This window comes from Crocodylus porosus, unplaced genomic scaffold, assembly GCF_001723895.1.
Source record: "Crocodylus porosus isolate Cpor-Errol unplaced genomic scaffold, CroPor_comp1, whole genome shotgun sequence".
Taxonomy (NCBI): Eukaryota; Metazoa; Chordata; order Crocodylia; family Crocodylidae; genus Crocodylus; species Crocodylus porosus.
In genome coordinates this window covers 58,557-65,683 of record NW_017728889.1, presented here as the reverse complement: position 1 = coordinate 65,683, position 7,127 = coordinate 58,557, and positions in this window count along the sequence as shown.

Genomic DNA, 7,127 nt, shown 5'->3' with positions numbered 1-7,127 from the left:
AGCATAAGAAAAGCCATTGGCATTTAGGCGTTTTGCTACAAAGCCCTGAAAATGGAGGAGCGCGGAATGCCATATACGGTAGGATGCTAACTTGACCTTCACTTTGTAATGGCGCCCCCCGCCCACCCAGACAGACAGCTGTAAACAGAAGTCATCCGGCAAGGGGATTAGCCCGGGAGCGGCGCGGGGAGCCCGGGGTGGCTGGGGCTGGGGCTGGGCTGAGGCTGAGCCCGCAGCCAAGGGGGGTGCTCCAGTCCGCGCCTCGGACCTCCGCGTGTGGCCTGGGGCGGGAGGGGGGTGTCCTGGGGCCTTTCCCGGGTGTGTGCAAAAGAGAGAAGGGGCTTTAGCGACCACCGTGGCCTGAGACACTCGCGTGTTTTCTCCTTTTTTTTTTTTTAGCTCAAGTGAAACCTCCTTTCCAGCTTCCCTTTATGTATTCGCAGTGCTTTCAAGCGCTCGGGATTATTACTATGCTTGGGAGGGGGTTGAGTGAAAAATTAAAGCAAGTCTTCCCAAACCGTCCCGGGTGGATTTGGGATTATAGCTTGATTTTATTTTGCAAATGCCTGGAGCCAGCGGTAGATGCGGAGGATGCACCCGGCTGGGGAAGATCCGCTCCGCTTCGCATGGGGAGGAGTGGGGCTTTATCTCCATCAAGAACACACTCCCCACCCCCCCTTAATTGAAGGAAACCACCTTTGGAGGCTTCCAGAGAAATCAAGTGTGTTTGCAGATGTGTGTATATGGGACCGCCTTTGTGTATGTGTGTGCATGTGTAAAGGGGGGGGGCGCGATTCCTGTTTCATCTCATTCACTTTGTCTCTATAAAGAGATAATTATATATCTACTTCTTCGGCTGTGTAGTAAATTCTATTCGGCTGCAATTATAGACGCATATTACCGTTATAAACACCTATAAAATCAGCGTTTGTGCTCCAGCGGGGAGGGACGGGAAATAACAAACGGATGCGCCTGGAGGACTCACTCCGGAGCCGCGGGTGCACGGCTCCAAGTTTGGGGGCCAAGATCTCTCAAGGGGCTTCGGAAAGCCCCGATTTGCAAAGGGGCTGAGTGCCCCCGGACTCCCGGGCTTGTTCTCGGGAGCTCTGGATCCCGGTTCCAAGGCTGAGCTTGCCCTCCGTGGGGAAAGCTTGAAAGCCCACGTGCAACGCATAGGTTTCCATTTGCACACACACGGCTTATAGGTGCACACACGTCTTGCATCCTTGTACGGATAACGTGCGTAGATGTAATGGGGACGAGCGTGAAAAGAAATGTGCCTACATGTGTGCAGGGTGGGGTACACGGGCTTTACATCTCTAAACACATGTGGCTTGGGGACAACTGTCAATAGATACAGAATATAAATCCTTGAAATATTCGCCCACATTTATGTATACACACAGTCACATATATACATCCGTATGTTTACACACACGCGTATCTATCTGTAAGTGTGTGAATATATATATCCACGTGTACATATATATGTGTGTGTATACACATATGTATGCATATATATGTATATGGACGCATATATACCTATATATGTATGTGTATCTCTCTCTCTCTCTCTCTCTCTCTATATATATATATATATGTACCCAGATATACTTATATCTATATATGGGTATATGTATGCGTGTGTATGTACACAATATATATGTGCATATATTTTATATATATATTAAGTGTGTATATATTAAGTTTATATACCAGTGTGTATGTATAGATGTGTGTATATATGTATGTATGCATATTTATGTATGTGTGTATACACACACACACACACACATACACACACTGATATGTATGTAACTATATAGGCTGAGATAGAAGCTGATCTATTGATATGCAGAGGGGTGTATATCACTGGTATATATTCTATATATCTCTGTGTGCCTGGACGTATATGCATGCATGTCAACATTCATATGCATGCGTGTAGCTATACCGCATGTTGACACATGTACGTGTGTATAAATATATACGAAGGCACACGAGACTTTATTGTATTTTCTATTCCAAAACTAGGCTCCAAATTCTTACCACGAGCCAAAGTTATATCGGGGAATGACTATTTCTCCGCCGTCTCGCCTAGAAAATGTTCTGGTGGGAAGAATGCCCATCTGTGATATTATTTTTATTGGACCTGCGGTCCAATTGTTACCTTTGGTTTCCAACAGGATTTTTCCATGCGCAGTTTTTTCAATGATTTCTCCTTTTCAGGCGACTCCTATCACCTCATAACAGTTTAATAGTGAATCATAAAAATAAAATGAATTTCCGCACACCCTGTAATTATCAACATATCTCCTCTGAGCATGATCACTGGAGAAGGTGAAGAGACCAATAGGCACAAAATGTGAATATTTAGTAACCCGATTATTATTTTTTTTTAAATATCCGGATCAGACTTGCTGTTTGTTGTGTTTGCATTGCTAACCCCTTGATCAGAAACAAAAAGAAGCAAATCTCTTTTCAAACAGTAGATAGGGTTATTTTCTTACCATGCATTTGGATTGCATGCAGGACTAGTTCCCCACTGTACAAATAAACTTTCAGGTGCGGTTTATTTTGACGGAGGGAGAAACAAGATTTCTGCCCTTTCCTAGTATAATATAGTATAATAAAATAGGAGACCTTAAGGGGCGGGGGGATGCTTCTAAATTCCAAATTAGAAAAATATTTTTCAAAAATAGTCAGCTTAAGGTCTCAGAGAATCAAAAGAAAGTGGAAAATAGCTTTTTCTGATGCCCGCGTGGAGGGGAGTGATGGTTAGAAAGAGATTTATTGGGGTTCATATTTCTTTGCTCGGGTCTTTTTTGAATAAAAATAAAGGAGTGTAATGAAATCAGGCTCCAGGAAGCACGACGCAGAGAGCCACAACGATGCATCCATTAGGAAACCAGTGTAATTTAGCCCCTGCGAGGAGCACAAAACCTCCTGATCTTTTTATCTTTCTTATCCTTTTCATCTTTATTATCACTCTTGTTAACAACACCAATGAGACTGGATACATATATCTCGTTTAAATGCAGTCATCCATGGAACCACTGTAGTCGCTAGCTACAGATATATTAATTAATTTATTCTCTCAACAGTAAAATATTGCTGTGTCTACTCGATACCTACCAAGTAATAAAAAAGAGGAGGGTTTTTTTTCCCCCCTTCTCTCTCTCCCCCGTCTCCTTCTGCACTTCATTAGGCTTTACCTATAAGTTTCTACTTGAAATGATTTGCTTAAACCTAATTACTTGCAATGCACTTCATTTTGCTCTCCCAGGGTGTGGAAGGTTTCAGAGCAGGGGTGGCTGGCTGAGGTGGTAAATGCTGTTAATTATTCCCACTCTGTCTTTATTTTATATTTATGAACCCGCACTTGCAAACAAAAGGCCTACTTTAGCAGGAAGGCATTGGCATATTAATGATAAGGGAGCGTGTTACTTAAAACGGTCACTATTACAGGAGGAAGGGCCCTTGCAAACAGTTCATATATCAAGGAAATATTTAAAATATCGACACCCGGGAGCAATCTTGGCTCGAGCTAGAATAAGGCTCTGGACCAACTCGGCGGAGGAGGAGGGAGGTTGCAGGAAGAAGAATCATAATCCTGGCAATGCTAATGATCGTGCATCCGCTGCAAAATGCATTATTTTATTGGCAATGACTTAACAATAGCAACCTGATGGGGAAGGGGGGGCGGTTTGCAGAGGGGGGAAAGGATCCAAATATTTGCATGCCTGAACACAGGCATCTCGATAATGTTGGAGGAAAGCCCAATCCCCTATTTTTTATTATTATTATTATATATATATTTTTGCAGGCAGCTCTGTGCCCTGGCTGTCTCTTCACATCTATTTATGCTCGCGCCTGCATGAAATGTGGACTTGTAAATGGAGCCAGGCGGGCATCCAGCCATCCCTCCCTCCCCACGCACCTCGGCCTGCGGGTGCTCTGCAAGGCAAGCCGCCGAGGGGTGCCAGGGGGCTCAGCACCCGGGGGAGCGGAGCCCCCAGCCAGTGCATTGCTGAATAGCAAGGCTGCCTTTTTTCTTTCTTTCTTTTGGATTACTAGCCAGGTCTCAAGAGGGTTGTGGTGGGGGTGGAGAGTGGGAGACATGTAGGGGGGTGCGGGCAACGAGTGGGGGGAAATCCCATGGCTGCAAGGCTTAGCCAGGAAGAAGGCCGTGTTGAGCCCGGAGGCAGACAGCTCTGCCACGATGCCTTCCTGAAGTCCAAGACCAAGGCTGCCTGACCCCGGCGCGATGGCCCATCTATCAACCCGGGAAGACATCCCCGCGTCTGGGAAGTAGGAGATACAATATTTCAGTTGTCTTATCCACTTCAAAGTGGCAGCGATTATGAAGGCTCCGGAAGCCCCGTCGCTGAATTTATTTAAAAGCAAACCAGACAGTGTATTTTTCCGAGGAGCGGGGAGTGGAGAGGGGCGCGGGTGGGGGGACGATGTATCTGCTCCGTCCCGCGCGGGCGCGGAGGGTGAAGTGACCGAGAGTCTCCCCGGCAAGTCTGCTCCTGGCCCCGCGTGTTTTATTTTCTCCTGCGCGGTTGACTCTCTCCTTTGCAACCCCCACTGGGGACGGAAACAGTCCTCTGCCCGGATCTTTTGTCTCGGAGCAGGAATGAGATGGGGGGGGACGGGGACCCGAGCACAACAAAAGAAAAATGAAAAGTTAGCCCAACTCTGCACGGTGCGAAGAGAAGAAGTTTGGCCCCCAACCCCCTGCTTTAAGGGTGGAGGGAGGGAGAAGTGTAGAGGGGTGGGGGGCAATGATGGGGGTGGGGACTTGTCCTATGTGTTTTTAATTTTATTTCGCAATTAGAGGTCTCCAGTTGCTTCTCGAGACGCGCAGGGGTGAGCCCGTGTGCGGGTTTCCCGAGGACCACTGGAGTCTGGGAGAAAAACTGAGGATCGCTTCTGCGATGCATCCGCGGACGTCGCCTATTTTCACTCTCGTGTGTATGCCCCCCTCCTTTTATTTGCCCCCTCCCCTTCAGCCCAGGCTGAAAAATACCCCAATGTAAATAAATCCCATTGGCGGTTTGCATACATGAATATTTCCCGGAGTTTTGCCGAAATACAATATCCTTGTTTTATATTGCAGGCTCCTTGCAATTAAAGAGACGTGGATCACCCCCGCACCCCCCCCCACCCCAACTCACACCTCCCAGAGAATTCATTGCCAAGCTCTAGCTATGAAATACGCGACTGAATAAAAGAAGCAAGCCCAGAAATAATCCAGGTTTTATAGCGAAGCAACAATTTGTCCTCCCCACTCGCTGGTAATAAATAAGTTTTATCTATTTCAGTGAATGTCTGAAAGTCTTTGAAACCCAACTATTCCTCTTCAAGGTGAAGCCACGTACCATTTCCTACCCAATTTATACCCCTGTGTACAACGCGGACCTGTAGGCTAGAATCCGCTTTCCTTGTTCTTTTCTTTGGTGGAGCGAGCACACACGCGCGCGCGCACACGCACGTAAACACACTTCCAAAAATTATCAACAAGGTAAATTAGGCATCAAGTGCTTGTACACGCACACATGCACACGCTCTCTCTCTTCTAAAAATTATCCGGAAGGTAAATTAGGCATCAAGTGTTTGTACACACACGCGCGCACACCCATATACACTTCCACCAATTATCCCAAAGGTAAATTAGGCATAAAGTGTTTGTACACACATGCACACACAAGCGTACACATCCAAAGACATTATCAAGGAAACAGAATATGCATAAAGTATTTGTGTACAGACACACACCTACACACATGCTTTCTTCCAAATAAATGAAAATAATTAGTTTATAACGTGGAAAAGAATTATTCACACGCACATACAACAAATCAGGGAAGGTTGTGCATAAAGTTTTATTGCGCGCACACACACTTTCTTCTAAATACGTGAGAAATGTCCTGTGTCATGTATAAAGTGTTTGAAATTACCAGGCAAGTAGATTGGGCATAAAGTTTTTTTAGGCAAACAAAATACACTTCCAAAAATAGAGAATAGAAGGTTATGTATGAAGTGGCTTCTTTCTCTCTCTCTTGCTCTTTCACACACACAAGATCAACATAGTGGATACAATATAAAGGGGTTTTGTCTCTTTCACACACTCCCACACACTTTCTTCCAAATACATTATTAAAAGTGTAGGGCTGTGTATAAAGTGCTTGCATACGCGCACACACAAGACAGTATCAGAAAAGTGGATTACTCATAAAGTATGTGTACACACGCACTTCCAAAAAAATCAAAATAGTAGGTTATATAGGAAGTGGGTTTTTTTCTCTTTCACACACACCCACACACCCTTTATCAGAGTGAATTATGTATAAAGTGTTTTTTTTCCTTTCTCACACACTTTATCATATAGTGTAATATATAAAAACGGTTTTTGCTTGCACACATCAACACAAACAAAGGCACACTTCATCGAAGTGTGGATTATGTATAAAGTGTTTTCTTGTTTTCTTTCACACGCACACTTGAATGATCAAATAGTGGAGTATGCATACAGTGTTTTTTTTTTCTCTTTCACATACCCAAGCACAAACACACACTTTATCAAAGAGTAGATTATATATCAAGCGCTTTCATTTTCCTTTCACGCACACGTATGACTAAAAGTGTTTTTCCTCTTTCACGCACGCGCGCGCGCGCACACACACAAACACACACACACACACTTTCTTCCAAATACTTGACCACCGAGTAGACTATGTATAAAGTGCTTGTATATGTACACACACAAGAAAGGAAAGTAGGTTAGGCATAAAGTATTTGAGCGCACGCACACACACACTCACACACACACACTTCCAAAGAAGTCAAAACAGGTTATGTATAAAGTGTTTTTCTTTCGCGCGCTCTCCCTTTCACACACATGCACACACACACACACACACACACACACACACACACACACACACAGAAGAAACCATCAAGCAACTAGGTTATACCTGAAGTATTTGTGTAAGACCCCCCAGCACCCCCCGAGAAAGCAGCCGGGGGATTAAGCAGGGAGGGGGGTTGTACCTGCCTCCCCTCCCCTAAACACACTCGCCGTGCAACAAGGGGAGCCGAGGTGCTCTCACGTGCCAATG